General features: G+C 40.6%; 1 pseudogene; it reads right to left on the bottom strand.

Moving 5' to 3' along the window:
* Positions 1–1,674: 1,674 nt before the first annotated feature.
* LOC121437445 lies at positions 1,675–2,133 on the bottom strand (annotated as a pseudogene).
* Between the last annotated feature and the right edge of the window lie 15,116 nt (positions 2,134–17,249).

Here is a 17,249-nt window from a genome sequence, read left to right as displayed (position 1 = left end):
TTTCCCTTTCCCTACTTTTCCCTCATGTCCCACTTTCCCTTTCAGTCCTCTTCCATCCTATTCCACAACCTCCACTCTCCCCTCTATTCACCCCTTTTTCCCATTCCTTAACCTTCCTCATCCCTACACTTTCCTTTTCATTTCCCTTTAATCTTCACTGCCCTTTCTGTATCACTCCCTCTCCTCTTCTTGCAGTATCCCTCCTTCTTCCCCCTTTCCCTTATCATCCCTATTCCCCCTTTTCCTCTTTCAGTCATCTTCCCATTACTTCCTCTATTCTCCTCTTTCCTTTACTACCCATTTTTAACTATTTTCCAGTCCCCTTCTCTTTTATTCTCCCCCACCTTTTCTCTTCCATTCTCTTACCTCCCCCTTTCTCTTTACACTATTCTGCACCTCTTAGTTCCATCCACTCTTCTCTTCATCCTATCTATAGCTTTCCTTTTTCCTTCTCTTACTTCTTCCCTCCTCATGCCTTCTCACTCCCCTTCTCTAATATTTCTTCTTTCCTTCTCTTCCATTCTAATCTCTAGTAGTTCCCACTTCCTTTTCCTTCCTCTTCTATCCCTGCCCTGTCATTTTTCCTCTATTGCCTCTACCCTCTTTATCCCTTGTTTCTTATTCCTGTTTCTACCAAATTCTCTCAGATTCCCTCATACCCTCCTTTTCCTCATCCTTTCTTGCACATTCTTTGCTTCACATTCCTCTATCCTCCACTTCTCTCCCCCTTCCCTTGCCTCTTTCATTCTCTTCCCTCCTCTTTCCTGTACTTAATCTTTCCACTTTCCTCTTTTTCTCATCTCCTAATTCCCCATGCTCCAAATTTACTCAGGAGATCTTGTCTTTTTCTACTTCCTGAGTAAATTAGATCTATGTAAGTCTCTCCTAGTGTCCTCATTATTGTCTAAATTCTGTGAGATTGTGGTTTGATGCCTGGTTTTCTTTGCTTTATATTTAAAAATCACCTATGAGTGAGTATATGTATTAATTGTTTTTCTGAGTCTGGGTTACCTCACTCAAAATAATGTTTTCTAGCTCCATACATTTGCCAGCAATCTTCAAGATGTCATTATATTTCTGCTGTGTAGTACTCAATTGTGTAAATGTATCACAGTTTCCTCATCCATTCTTCAGTCTAGGGGCATTTAGGTTGTTTCCAGATTCTAGCAATGACAAACAATACTGCTATGAACATAATTGATCACATGTCCTTGAGGCATGATTGAGCATCCTTTGGATATATACCAAAAAAAATGTTATCACTGGGTCTCAAGGAAGGTTGTTTCCTAATTTTCTGAGAAATTGCCACACTGACATCCAACGGGGCTGTACTAGCTTGCATTTCCACCAGAGATGCAGAAGTGTTCCCTTTTCCCCACAACCTCTTCAGCATAAGTTGTTATCAGGGTTTTTGATCCTGGCCATTCTTACAGGTGTAAGATGGAATCTCAGAGTTGTTTTAATTTGCATTTCTCTGATGACTAAGGTTGTTGAACATTTCCTTAAGTGTCTTTCAGCCATTTTAGATTCCTCTGTTTTGAGTTCTCTGTTTAGGTCTGTACTCCATTTTTTTTTCAGTTCCAAAGTCTTTATTGTTTTAGAAAAGATGATCCATTCTCTGGAATGAAGAGTTGTGCCCAGGGATCCATCAGTAATGCTGAGAACTATCCATCTCTACTCATATACCCAGTCATGAGCACAAGACTTGTAGTCAACCAGTTCTTCAGGCTTAAACCATAGACTCATCTCTTTCTCTGCACTTTGCACTGAATCACTGCCATGAATGATGTTCCTACCAACTTGAGTGAAAAAATCCCCTCGCATGGTGCCTGGCTTAGAGTCAGCTGGATTGGTCTCTCCCAGCATCATTCGGCCTATCCTCAACACATTGGGCCCCTCCCAGACCATGGCCACCACAGGCCCCTAGTTCATGTACTTCACCAGCCCTGGGAAGAAAGAACGGTCTTTCAGGTCAATGTAGTGCTGCTTCAGGTGTTCCTCAGGAGCCCAAAGGAACTTCATGGCCACCAGGCAGGACTCCTTCTGCTCTAAGTGCTTGATGATCTCTCCCGCCAGGCCGCACTGCACGCCATCTGGCTTGGTGGCAATAAAGGTACGCTCGAAGTTGGCCATGGTCTGAAAGTTAGTTGGCTGGACGGCCGGTGTGGGCAATGAGTGATGGGAAGAAAGAGCAGCTGTACTCCATTTTTATTGAATTATTTGCCCTTTTGATTACCAATTTTCTGAGATCTTTGTGTATTTTAGAGATCAGATCTCTTTCTGATGTGGGGTTAGTGAAGATGTTTTCCCATTCTGTAGGCTGTTTTTTTTCTTGTTGACTGTATCCTTTACAGAAACATTTCTGTTTCACTTGCTCCCATTTATTAATTGTTTCTCTCAGTGTCTTGCTGCGGTTATATTTAAGAATTGGTCTCCTGTGAGAATTCTCAGCAGAGGAAGTTCAAATGGCCAAAAGACACTTAAGGTATTGCTCAACTTCCTTAGCAATCAGGGAAATAAAAATCAAAACAACTTTGGGATATCATCTCACACCTGTCAGAATGGCTAAAGTCAAAAACTCCAATGATAGCCTTTGCTGGAGAGGCTGTGGAGGAAGGGGTACCCTCATCCATTGCTGGTGGCAATGCAATCTTGTGCAAACACTGTGGAAATCAGTGTTTCGGTTTCTCAGGAAATTCGGGATCAACCTACCCCTGGACCCAGCAATACCACTCTTGGGAATATACCCATGAGATGCTCTATCATATGATAAGGGCATTTGTTCAACTATGTTCATAGCAGCATTATTTGTAATAGCCAGAACCTGGAAACAACCTAGATGTCCTTCAATGGAAGAATGGATGAAGAAAGTGTGGAATATCTACACATTAGAGTACTATGCTGCGGTAAAAAACAATGACTTCTTGAATTTTGCATGCAAATGGATGGAAATAGAAAACACTATCCTGAGTGAGGTAACCCAGACCCAAAAAGATGAATATGGGATGTACTCACTCATAATTGGTTTCTAGCCATAAATAAGGGGCACGGAGCCTGCAATTGGTGATCCTAAAGAAGCTAAGTAAGAAGGTGAACCAAAGGAAAATCATATAGTTATCCTCTTGGCTATGGGAAGTAGACAAAGTTGCCGGGGAGAAAATTGAGATCTTGGGGGTGGGGTTGGATGGGGGTAAGGGGAGATGGGGAGAGAAACGGGAGAAGGGGAGTAAGGGGGGAACTTGGGGAAAAAGGAGGATTGGGATAAAGGAAGGTTGGATAGGGGAGCACGGAAGCACAATTCTTAGTTAAGGGAGCAACCTTAGGGTTGGCAAGAGACTTGAACCTAGAGTGGCTCCCAGGTGCCCAAGCCGAGGTCCCCAGTTAATTCCTTGGGCAGCTGGGGATAGGGAATCTGAAATGACCCTATCCTATAGCAATAGTGACGAATATCTTGCATATCATCATAGAACCTTCATCCGGTGAGGGATGGAGATAGAGACAGAGACCCACACTGGAGCACTGGACTGAGCTCCCAAGGTCCTAAGGAGGAGCAGAAGGAGAGAGAACATGAGCAAAGAAGTCAGGACCACGAGGGGTGCACCCACCCACTGATACAGTGGAGCTGATGTATTGGGAGCTCACCAAGGCCAGCTGGACTGTGACTGAAAAAGCATGGGATAAAACCGGACTCTCTGAACATGGCGAACAATGAGGGCTGATGAGAAGCCAAGGACAATGGCAAGGGGTTTTGATCCTACGTAATGTGCTGTCTTTGCGGGAGCCTAGCCAGTTTCCATATTCACCTTCCTAGATATGGACGGAGTGGGGAGGACCTAGGACTTACCACAGGGTAGGGAACCCTGACTGCTCTTTGGACTGGAGAGGGAGGGGGAAAGGAGTGGGTGGAGGGGGAGAAGGGTGGGAGGCAGAGGAGAAGGGTGGGAGGAGGGGGAGGGAAATGGGAGGCTGGGAGTAGGTGGAAACTTGTTTTTTTTTTCTCATTTTCTCAATAAAAAAAAGATTTAAAAAAAAAAGAATTGGTCTCCTGTGCCAATGTGTTCAAGTGTACTTCCCACTTTGTCTTCTAAAACATTCAGTGTGACTGAAAGTAAGAAACAAGTTGGTGAAATAGGGAGGAGAGCAGAGAAAACTGTAGAGCTCAATAAAAAATTATAAAAAGAAGAAGGAGAGACATGGGGGAGATAGAAAGATTGAAGTAGAGAGAGTAAGGAAGATGACCAAGGGAAAGAGGCAAAGGAAGGATAAATATAGAGTAAGAGGGTGGATTGAAAAGGGAAGAGAAATGAAGAGGAAGAAAATAAGAGGCAGGAGAAAAGGGGAAGATTTGGGAAGAAGGCAGAAGTAGGAAAACAGAGATGATAGGGTAGGGAAATGATAGATTAGTGAGGAGTAGGGAAGAGAAAAAGGACATCAGAAGAAAATTAGGATAGACAGGAGAAAAAGGAAGAGAAGGGAAGAGTAGTGTAATGCAGTGGAAAGAGGGGGCAATAAGGGTGATATGGACAGAAGCAACAATGGGAACAAAGGAAAGGAAGAAATAGAGGGAGGAGGAAGATGTGGGAAGAGGAAAAATGAGAGGAGATTAAGGATAAGGGGAAGCATGGAAAAGTGAGAAAGTGAAGGCAAATGAAAAGGGATGAAGAAAATGGAAGAGCAGTAAGGACTAAGAAAGAGGAAAGAGAGAGGAAGAGGAAGAGTATAGAAGAGAAAAAAGAAAGGAAGAATAAATAAGATGAAGTAGAATAGAATAGAATAGAATAGAATAGAATAGAATAGAAGGAAGAGGAGAGAGAAGTGTATTGGAAGGGGCAAAAGGAAGAGGGAGGATAGGAAAGAAGAAGTGAGGTAAAGAGGGATTCTGGTAAGAGAATCAATGAGGAAAGAGGAGAAATGATAGAAGAGTTAAGGGGTTAGAAAAGGAAAGAGGAGTGATGTGGAAAGAAAATAGAAAAGAGGATGGAGAAGGAAGGAGATAAGAGAACAGAAAAAGAAAAGAATGAAGAAAACAGGGAAGTTGGGGAATAGAGAGCCAAGAGGTGAAAACAAGTGTAAAAAGCATAAATGGCAAAGGAAGAAGGCAGAGGAAAGAGAAGGGATGAAGGGAAAGAAGGTAAGATGAAAGATAATATGGAAACATAAGGGAAGAGTAAAGAGGATGTAAGGAGTAGAATGAGAGAAGAAAAGGGTAGAGTGAAAATAGTGGATATGGAAGAGGAAAGAAGAGTGGGATAGTAGGGGAGAAAATAAAGATAAGGAAATATAGTGCAAGTGACTAGAATAGCAAAAAGGAAGGAGGGGAAGAGGAGAGAGTGAAGAGAAGGGAAAATAGAACAGGAGGTAATAGGGATGTGGGAAAGAAAGGAGGAGGAAAGAGAAAAGACAATGGAAGAAGAAGGTAGAAGAAAGGAAAGAAGAGGCAGGCAGAAAGAAATGGAAAAAAGCAAAGAAGGAAAGGAAAGAAGGAAGTTGGAAGATGAGAAAATGAAGGGAAGAGGAGAGACCAGAGAGTGAAGAAAGAAGGGAAGAGGGACAAGAAAGGAAGAATCAAGATGAGAAAGTTGGGAAACTGAGAAAAGAGGGTGGAAGAGGGAAGATAGGAGGAAATAGGAAAGAGGAGTGGAGATGTAGAGTTAAGAGGGAAGTGGAGGAAAGAGGGAAAAGGGGTAAGTGTGAAGAGGAGGTATGTGGAGAGAAGGGAAAAGGAGGTAAAAGTGAGAAGGAGGGGAAAAGTGGAACTTGGCAAGAGAGGACAGGAGAGTGGAGAAGAGGAGGAAAGAGGAAGATAAATGAAAGAGGATATGAGAGGGAGGAATCTCTTTCATGAGTTTGCTTCTTCTTTTAAAGTTTTCCAATGTTGACAAACCCCCCTCCCCCAGCTCCTTCTGCAGGGCTGTCTTTCTTTCGCACGACCGACCCCCCCCAACACGCCTCCCCAACCCTGCCCTGCTGTATGATAGGACCAGCACTCAGGAAGTGTTTTAAGCTCCTACACTAAGGCTACCCACCCAGAGCGGTGAGTGCCTGCCTACCAGGCAGGCCTCAGGGTCCCCTGTAAGGGATCCCGGGCATCTTCAGCTCCGGCGCCAGGCTTCCTGTGCGCACCTGGATACCGCCCCCCGCCCCTTGCTCCATTCATCCTTTTGGCCCTGGATAATTGGGCTACCGGCGGCCCTGTTTAGTTGCTGAGGAATCCCATCAGGACAGGAACGGTTCCTGCTTCTACACTGAAGAGATATACCCAGAGAGTCAATCACAGCAAAGATTGGACCAAGACACCAGGCCTCTCCTGGCTCCATTTGAAGGAAGAGATGGGAAGGCGCTAATGCAAGAATTCCTCCAACAACCTGAAAGGCAACATGACACCACCAGAATCCAGGGATCCCGAAATAAGAAGAAGTGTACACCCTACTCCAGCAGAAATAGAAGAAATCGACTCAAAAGTGGACTATATGAAAATAATAGAGGACCTTAAACAGGAGGTGAAAAACTGCCATAAACAATTAGAGATTACAAACAAAAAGGTAGAGGAAATGAATAAATTGCTCAAAGACACACAAGAAAACCAAAAGAAACAAGAAAAAGCAATCAAACAGGTTAGGGAAGCGGTTCAAGGCTTGAAGAATGAAATGGAAGCAATGAAGAAAGCACAAACCGAGGGAAGAATGGAGATGGAAAATCTGGGTAAACGAACAGGAACTACAGAGACAAGTACTAACAACAGATTACAAGACATAGAAGAAAGAATGTCAGACACTGAAGATACCATAGAGAAAATAAACACACTGATCAAAGAAAACAGCAAAACCAACAAATTCTCATCACAAAACATTCAGGAAATCTGGGACACAATAAAAAGACCAAACCTAAGAATAATTGGAATAGAAGAAGGAGAAGAAGGGCAGCTCAACGGTCCAGAAAAAATACTTAATAAAATTATAGAAGAAAACTTTCCCAACCTGAAGAAAGATGAACCTATGAAGGTTCAAGAAGCATACAGAACACCAAATAGGCTGGATCAAAAACAAAAAAAACATCCCCTTGCCATATAATAATCAAAACACAAAATATACAGAATAAAGAAAGAATATTAAGAGTCGCAAAGGAAAAAGGCCAAGTTACTTATAAAGGTAAATCCATCAGACTTACACCTGACTTCTCTATGGAAACCATGAAAGCCAGAAGATCCTGGATAGATGTACTGCAAAAACTAAGAGATCATGGATGCAAGCCCAGACTACTATATCCAGCCAAGCTTTCGTTCACTATAAATGGAGAAAACAAAATTTTCCAGGATAAAAACAAATTTAAACAATACGTAGCCACAAATCCAGCCTTACAGAAAATAATAGAAGGAAAATCAATAACCAAGGAGTCCAACAATGCCCACAATAACTCAGTCATCTAGAGACCCTTCACCAGCGCAACTCAAAGAAGAGAAACACACAAACCCTACTACTAAAAAAGTGACCGGAGTTAACAACCAGTGGTCATTAATATTACTTAATGTTAATGGGCTCAACTCACCTATAAAAAGGCACAGGTTAAGAGATTGGATACGAAAACAGGATCCAACATTCTGCTGTTTACAAGAAACACACCCCAACAACAAAGACAGGCACCTACTCAGAGTAAAGGGCTGGGAAAAGGCTTATCAAGCAAATGGACCTAAGATACAAGCAGGTGTGGCCATACTAATTTCTAACAAAGTTAACTTCAAATTTAAATCAATCAAAAGAGATGGAGAGGGACATTTTATACTCATAACAGGAACAATTCATCAGGATGAAGTCTCAATCCTGAATATCTACGACCCTAATATAAAAGCGCCCACGAACGTAAAAGAAACATTACTAAAACTCAAGGCAGCCATCAAACCACACACACTAATAGTAGGAGACTTCAACACTCCTCTCTCACCAATGGACAGGTCAATCTAACAGAAACCTAACAGAGAAATTAGAGAATTAAAGGAGGTAATGAAGCAAATGGACTTAACAGACATCTATAGATTATTCCACCCAAATAGGAGAAAATATACCGTCTTCTCTGCAGCTCATGGAACCTTCTCGAAAATTGACCACATACTCGGTAGCAAAGCTACCTTACACAGTTACAAAAAAATATTAGTAACCACATGTGTCTTATCAGATCACCATGGATTAAAGTTAGAATTCAACAACAATGCTACCCCCAGAAAGCCTACAAACTCATGGAAACTGAACAGTCAACTACTGAACCACACCTGGATTAAGGAAGAAATAAAGAAAGAAATTGAAGTCTTCCTCGAATTCAATGAAAATAAAGAAACAACATACACGAACTTATGGGACAGTATGAAAGCAGTGCTAAGAGGAAAGTTCATCGCACTAAGTGCCCACTTAAAGAAAACAGAGAAAGCACATATTGGAGACTTAACGGCCCACGTGAAAGCTCTAGAAAAAAAAGAAGCAGACTCACCTAGGAGGAGTAGAGGACTGGAAATAATCAAACTGAAGGTGGAAATAAACAAAATAGAAACACAGAAAACAATACAAAGAATCAATGAAACAAAAAGCTGGTTCCTGGAGAAAATCAACAAGATTGATAAACTAAACTAATTGATAAATCCAAACTAATCAAACGGCAGAGAGAGAATACGCAAATTAATAAGATCAGAAATGAAAAGGATGACATAACCACAGACACAGAGGAAATTCAGAGAATCATTAGATCTTACTACAAAAGCCTGTATAACACAAAACTGGAAAATGTAAAAGAAATGGACAATTTTTTAGATAAATACCATATACCAAAGTTACACCAGGACCAGGAGAACAATCTAAACAGACCTGTTGGTCGCGAAGAATTAGAAGCTGTTATCAAAAACCTCCCTACCAAAAAAAGCCCAGGACCAGATGGTTTCAATGCGGAATTCTACCAGAACTTCCAAGAAGAGCTAATACCCATACTCCTTAATGTATTCCACAATATAGAAACAGAAGGTTCATTACCTAATTCCTTTTATGAAGCTACAGTTACTCTGATACCAAAACCACACAAAGACTCAACCAGGAAAGAGAATTACAGGCCAATCTCACTCATGAACATCGACGCAAAAATCCTCAACAAAATACTGGCATACCGAATCCAAGAACACATCCGAAAAATTATCCATTATGATCAAGTAGGCTTCATTCCTGAGATGCAGGGCTGGTTCAACATACGAAAATCTATCAATGTAATCCAGCATATAAATAAACTGAAAGAAAAAAACCATATGATCATTTCATTAGATGCTGAAAAAGCATTTGACAAAATTCAACATCCATTTATGTTAAAAGTCTTGGAGAGATTAGGGATACAAGGGTCATACCTAAATATAATAAAATCTATATACAGCAAGCCAACAGCTAACATCAAATTAAACGGAGAGAAACTCAAAGCCATCCCACTTAACTCAGGAACACGACAAGGCTGTCCACTCTAGCCATACCTCTTCAATATAGTGCTTGAAGTTCTAGCAATAGCAATAAGACAACATAATGGGATCAAGGGGATTCGAATTGGAAAGGAAGAAGTTAAACTTTCGTTATTCGCAGATGATATGATAGTGTACTTAAGCGACCCCCAAAACTCCACCAAAGAACTTTTACAGCTGATAAACAGCTTTAGTAATGTGGCAGGATACAAGATCAACTCCAAAAAATCAGTTGCCCTCTTAAACACAAAGGATATGGAAGCAGAGAGGGAAATCAGAGAAGCTTCACCATTCACGATAGCCACAAACAGCATAAAATATCTTGGGGTAAATCTAACCAAGGAAGTGAAAGATCTATTTGACAAGAACTTTAAGGCATTGAAGAAAGAAATTGAAGAGGATACCAAAAAATGGATGGACCTCCCTTGCTCTTGGATTGGGAGGATCAACATAGTAAAAATGGCAATTCTACCAAAGGCAATTTATAGATTCAATGCAATCCCCATCAAGATCCCATCAAAATTCTTCACAGATCTTTAGAGGACAATAATCAACATTATATGTAAAAATAAAAACCCAGGATAGCCAAAACTATCCTATACAATAAAGGATCTGCTGGAGGCATTATCATCCCTGACTTCAAACTCTATTACAGAGCTACAGTAATGAAAACAGTGTGGTACTGGCATAAAAACAGAGAAGTCGACCAATGGAATCATTTAGAAGACCCGGATTTTAACCCACAAACCTATGAACACCTCATTTTTGATAAAGGAACTAAAAATATACAATGGAAGAAAGAAAGCATCTTCAACAAATGGTGCTGGCACTACTGGATGTCAACCTGTAGAAGAATGAAAATAGACCCATATCTCTCACCGTGCACAAAACTCAAGTCCAAATGGATTAAAGACCTCAATATCAGCCCGAACACCCTTAAAATGATAGAAGAGAAAGTGGGAAATACCCTACAACAGATGGGCACAGGAGATCGCTTCCTATGTATATCCCCAGAAGCACAGACATTAAGGGCAACGTTGAAGAAATGGGACCTACTTAAACTGAGAAGCTTCTGTAAAGCAAAGGACACTGTCACTAAGACACAAAGGCAACCTACTGACTGGTGAGAAGATCTTCACCAACCCCGCAACAGACAAAGATCTGATCTCCAAAATATATAGAGAACTCAAGAAACTAGACTTTAAAATGCTAATTAACCCAATTAAAAAATGGGACACTGAACTGAACAGAGAATTCTCAACAGAAGAAGTTCAAATGGCCAAAAGACACTTAAGGTCGTGCTCAACTTCCTTAGCAATCAGGGAAATGCAAATCAAAACAACTTTGAGATATCATCTTAAACCTGTCAGAATGGCTAAAGTCAAAAACACCAAGGATAGCCTTTGCTGGAGAGGCTGTGGAGGAAGGGGTACCCTCATCCATTGCTGGTGGGAATGCAATCTTGTGCAACCACTGTGGAAGTCAGTGTTTCGGTTTCTCAGGAAATTCGGGATCAACCTACCCCTGGACCCAGCAATACCACTCTTGGGAATATACCCAAGAGATGCTCGATCATATGACAAAAGCATTTGTTCAACTATGTTCATAGCAGTATTATTTGTAATAGCCAGAACCTGGAAACAACCTAGATGCCCTTCAATGGAAGAACGGATGAATAAAGTATGGAATATATACACATTAGAGTACTACGCTGCGGTAAAAAACAATGACTTCTCGAATTTTGCATGCAAATGGAAGGAAATAGAAAACACTATCCAGAGTGAGGTATCCCAGACCCAAAAAGATGAACATGGGATGTACTCACTCATAATTGTTTCTAGCCATAAATAAGGGTCACGGAGTCTACAATAGGTGAACCTAAAGAAGCTAAGTAAGAAGGTGAACCCAAGGAAAAACATATAGTTATCCTCTTGGCTAAGGGAAGTAGACAAAATTGCCGGGGAGAAAATTGGGATCTTGGGGGTGGGGTGGGATGGGGGTAAGGGGAGATGGGGAGAGAAAAGGTAGAAGGGAAGGAGGGGGGACCTTGGGGAAACAGGAGTATTGGGATAAAGTAAGTTTGGACAGGGGAGCACGGAGCCACAATTCTTAGTTAAGGGAGCCACTTTAGGGTTGGCAAGAGACCTGACCCTAGAGGGGCTCCTAGGTTCCCAAGCCGAGGTCCCCAGTTAGTTCCTTGGGCAGCTGGGGATAGGGAACCTGAAATGACCCTATCCTAGAGCAATAATGGCAAATATCTTGCATATCATCATAGAACCTTCATCTGGTGATGGATGGAGATAGAGACAGAGACCCACTCATGAGCACTGGACTGAGCTTCCAAGGTCCCAATGAGAAGCAGAAGGAGGGAGAACATGAGCAAAGAAGTCTGGACCACGAGGGGTGCACCCACCCACTGAGACAGTGGAGCTGATCTAATGGGAGCTCACCAAGGCCAACTGGACTGTGACTGAAAAAGCATGGGATAAAACTGGACTCTCTGAACATGGCGAACAATGAGGGCTGTTGAGATGCAAAGGACAATGGCACGGGGTTTTGTTCCTGTTTCATGTGCTGGCTTTGTGGGAGCATAGCCAGTTTGGATGTTCACCTTCCTAGATATGGACGGAGGGGGGAGGACCTAGGACTTACCACAGGGCAGAAAACCCTGATGACTCTTTGGACTGGAGAGGGGGGGGAAGGAGTGGGGGGAGGGGGAGAAGGGTGGGAGGAGGGGGAGAAGGGTGGGAAGAGGGGGAGGGAAATGGGAGGCTGGGAGGAGGTGGAAACTTGTTTTTTTTTCTTTTTTCTTCTCCTTTTCTCAATAAAAAAAAAGTTTTCCAATGTTGTGTTAATTTACTATTGTGACCTTTTTCCAGCTTGTGTACGTAGGCATTTAGTGCTATAAACTTTTCTCTTAACACTGCTATCATTGTGTCCCATAAATTTGGGTATGTTGTATCATAATTTTCATTGAGCTTTAGGAAGTCTTTAATTTTTCCCTTTATTTCATCCTTGACCACCATATAGGATTCACATGAGCATTGTTTAATTTCCATGTCTTTGTGAGATATCTGGAAATAATATTTCTGTTAACATCTAGTTTCAACTATAATGATCTGATAAGGTACATTGGGTTATTCCAATTTTTCTGTGTTTGTTGAGGTTTGTTCTGTTACTAAGTATGTGGTCAATTTTGGAGAATGTTCCATGAGGTGCTGAGAAGAATGTATATTCTTTATTGTTTACATGGTATATTCTATAGATTTCTGTTAAGTCCACTTGAGTCATAACATTTGTTGGTTTGCTTATTCCTTTGTTCATTTTTTGTTTGAATGAGTTGTCCAGTGGTGAGAGTGGACTGGTAAAGTCTCCCACTATTAGTGTATGGAATTTAATGTATGACTTAAGCTTTAGAAGTGTTTCTTTTACATACGAGGGTGCCCTTGTATTTGGGCCACAGACTTTCAGTATTGAGATTTCATCTTGATGAATTTTTCCTGTGACTATTATGGAATTTCCTTCTTTGTCTTTTTTGACTGATTTTAATTTGACATCTATTTTGTTAGATATTAGGAGAGCTACACTCATTTGTTTCTTATGTCCATTTGATTGGAATATTTCTCCCAACCCTTTACTCTGAGACGATGTCTGTCTTTGAGATTGAAAAGTGTTTCTTGTATGCAGAAAACGGATGGATTCTGGTTTTGTGTCCAATCTGTTAGCCTTTGCATTTTTATAGGTGAGTTGGGTTCATTTATATTAAGGGATATTAATGATCAGTGATTACTATTTCCTGTTAATTTAGTTTTCATTGTTGGTGATGTTAATTTGTGCATTTTTCCCTTATTTTGGATTTGCTGCTTTGAGTCCATCAATTGTCTGTGCTTTTGTTGATGTAGCCAACTTCGATGAATTGGAGTTTTCCTTCTAGTATTTTGTATAGGACTGAGTTTGTGGCTAGGTATTGGTTAAATCTGTTTTTGTCGTGGAATAACTTGTTTTGGCCTTCTATGGTAATTGAAAGTTTTGCTGGGTATAGTAGTCTAGGCTGGCATGCATTGTCTCTTAATGTCTGCATAATTCTTGACCATGAATTCTGGCTTTCATTGTCTCCAATGAGAAGTCAGATGTAATACTGATAGGTTTAACTTTATATGTTACTTGACCTTTTTCCTTTGAGCTCTTAATATTTTTTTAATTTGTATGTTTACTGTTTTGATTATTATGTGGTAAGGGGAGTTTTTTTTTTTATTCAGTCTTTTTGGTGTTCGGTAAGCTTATTCTATCTTCATAGGCATGTCTTTCTATAGATTGAGAAAGTTTTATTCTATGATTTTGTTAAATATATTTTCTATGCCTTTCAGTTTCACTTCTTCTCCTTCTTCTATAGCTATTATTCTTAGGTTTGGCCTTTTCATGGTGTCCCATATTTTCTGGATATTTTGGATTACACTTTTGTTTGATTTAATGTTTTCTTTGACTGACTAATATCTTCCCTCTATTGTATCTTCAGCACTTGAGATTCTCTCTTCCATCTCTTGTATTCTGCTGTTCATGCTTACATTTGTGGTTCCTGATCATTTTCCCATGATTTCTGTTTCAATAATTCCCTCGGCTTGGGTTTCCTTTATTGTCTCTATTTCAGTTTTCAAGTCTTGAATAGTTTCCTTCATATGTTTGATTTGTTTCTTGGTTTTCTTTAAGGGATTTGCTGATGTCTTCTAAATTGGTGTTTATATTTTCCTCCATTTCTTTCAGAGAATATCTCATTTCTTCTTTAAGAGTTTCAAATATTCTTCTGAACTTATTTTTTAGGTAATTTTCCTCTGCTTCATTTATATTTGGTTGTTCAATACTTGCTGTTTTAAGGTCTTAAGGTTTTAGTGGTGTCGTGTTCCTTTTTGTGGTGTTGCGTGTTTTCTTACCTTCTTTACTTTTTTATTAATTTTTTGAGTTCTACATTTTTCTCTGCTCCCACCCTGCCACTGCCCTCCCCTTTCCAATGCTTCCCCAAGGTTCCCATGTTTCCAGTTTACTTGGGAGATCTTGTCTTTTTCTACTTTCAACTTCCCATGTGGATTAGATATATTTAAGTCTCTCGCAGTGTCCACATTGTTGTCTAAGTTCTCTGGGATTGTGGTTTGATGGCTAGTTTTCTTTGCTTTATATTTAAACATCACCTATGAGTGAGTACATGTGATAGTTGTCTTTCTGAATCTGGGTTACCTCACTCAAAATAATGTTTTCTAGCTCCATACATTTGCCAGCAATCTTCAAGATGTCATTATATTTCTGCTGTGTAGTACTCAATTGTATAAATATACCACGTTTTCCTTAGCCATTCTTCAGTCAAGGGGCATTTAGGTTGTTTCCAAGTTCTGGCAATGGCAAGCAAAGCTGCTATGAACATAGGTAAGCACATGTCTTTGTGGCATGATTGGACATCCTTTGGATATATATACCCAAAAGTGTTATTACTGGATCCTGAGAGAGGTTGTTTCCTAATTTTCGGAGGAATTGCCACACTGACATCCAAAGGGGTTGTACCAGCTTGCATTCTATACTACCAATGCAGAAGTGTAACCTTTTCCCCATAGCCTCTCCACCATAAGTTGTCATCAGTGTTTTTGATCTTGGAAATTCTTACAGGTATAAGATTGAATCTCAGAGTTGTTTTGATTGGCATTTCTCTGATGACTAAGGATGTTGAACATTACCTTAAGTGTCTTTCAGCCATTTTACATTCTTCTGTTTTGAGTTCCATTATTAAGTCTGTACTCCATTTTTTATTGGATCATTTCTTCTTTTGATAACCAATTTTTAGAGTTTTTTGTGTGTTTTGGAGATCAGACCTCTGTCTGATGTGGGGTTAATGAAGATCTTTTCTCATTCTGTAGCCTGTCGTTTTGTCATGTTGACTGTGTTCTTTGCTTTACAGAAGGTTTTCACTTTCAGGAGGTCCCATTTATTAATTGTTTCTCTTAGTGTCTATGCTGCTGAGGTTAAATTTAGGAAATGGTCTCCTGTGCCAATGCATTCAAGCATATTCCAACTTTGTCTTCTATAAGGTTCAGTGTGGCCAGCTTTATGTTGTGGTCTTTGATCCATTTTGACTTGAGTTTTGTGCATGGTGATAGATATGGGTCTATTTTCATGTTGATTTCCAGTTATGGCAGCACCACTTATTAAATATGCTTTCTTTATTTTAATGTGATATTTTTTGCTTCTTTGTCAAAAATCAGATTTTCGAAGATGTGTGGAATGATAGCCAGGTCTTTTATTCAGTTCCATTGGTCCTCCTGCCTGTTCTAATCATCTTTTCCTCTAAGAGCTGTTGTTCAGGCTGTCAGTGATTCTGTTGATCAATATCTTCTAGGTGTCAATGAATCCAAGGATCAGATGGGTTTTCCTCATGGTACAGTTAGTGCCACGGTTCCTGTTATTGCTCTGGTCACTCTGTTCCTGGATGTTGCTCAGCACTCCCAAACTTTGCTCCACTCACTTGGAGTTTGTTATCTTAGGCCTGTTCTAGCCTAGGTTGTTGGCTTTGACCTGTTTATGTAAATCCTTGTCTGTATTTGCTCTTGCAGAAGTCCTTAAATTAGAGTTAGTTGTACAAAGGTCTCTGAATCCTGTCTGCTCCCTTGGAGTTCTCAGGCTCAGGAGCACCCAGACCTACAGAGGATCTGTCTCAGGCTTTCACCCTCAGAGGTCCCAGACTCATGCTCATACCCACAGACATTTCTGGTTCCTGTCTATTCCCTTTGATGTACTAGAACAACACCAAGACACACAGAGGTCCTGGCTCAAGCCTACTGCCCTCTGAGGTCCTAGACTCATGCCTTGTACCTCAGATCTCTGGTTCCTGCCCACTCCCTTGGAGGTCCCAGATTCATGCCCAGACCAACAGGGGACCTGGCTCAGGCCTAGTTCCTCAGAAGTCCTAGGCTGACTCCCAGACTCACCGTTTTCCTGGCTTAGTTTTACTCCCTTGAAGGTCTCAGATTAATGCCTGGACCCTCACTGATCTCTATCTGTGTCTCACTCAGTCAGCAGTTGCTCCCTTGTACCTGTTCCTGTAGAGTTCCCTGTCTCAGATCTACTGTTGCCCAGGTTCTGGCTCAATGCTGATCTGCTGATGTCCCTGAAGTAGATTTTCTACCCCTCGTGTGGAGCTTGCTTCCTCAGTCCCACTCTGGCTTAGGTCCCCTCCTTCCTCTCTTCATATAAACCCTCATTTCCCTTTCAAGCTCTTATTTCCTCTTCCATTCAGCCTCCATCCTACCTCTACTCTCCTTCCTTCATATCTTCTATTCTCTTATCTTTCTTCTTCTGTCCTCTCTCTTTCCTCTTTTTTTACTGTTTAAGGAATTTTTATTAAAGCAAGAATTTTATAATCCAAATTATGTTTCCTTTCTTAGTTATGAGTTCTGCTACTTAAAACAGAACTGACATCCCAAGCTATTCCACGGTAAAGAATTACAAATTTACAGAAAGTAATGCTTTAAATTTTTGTACTTTGATGAAAATTCTTTTCCCAGGGTCTATAAAACATTAATTTGTTTTTATATTATACTAGTTTTTTAATATTTTTGTTGTTTTCCCTCTTCCATGCTGTCCTCTTTTCTTTTCTTCCTTTTCTTTCCTCTACTTCCATTCTCTCTCTTACTTCCTCTTTTCTCCTCTCTCCTTCCTGTTACACTCACCTTCTGACTTCCTCTTTTCTTCCTGCCTTTCCCTGTTCCTTCTCTTACTTACATTCTTCTCA

This window comes from Microtus oregoni, unplaced genomic scaffold (assembly GCF_018167655.1).
Source record: "Microtus oregoni isolate MIOR12 unplaced genomic scaffold, Mior012 000052F_ref0000163, whole genome shotgun sequence".
In the NCBI taxonomy this organism is placed as follows: Eukaryota; Metazoa; Chordata; class Mammalia; order Rodentia; family Cricetidae; genus Microtus; species Microtus oregoni.
Note: the sequence above shows the minus strand (reverse complement) of the source record. Positions and strands in the feature narration are given on the sequence as shown.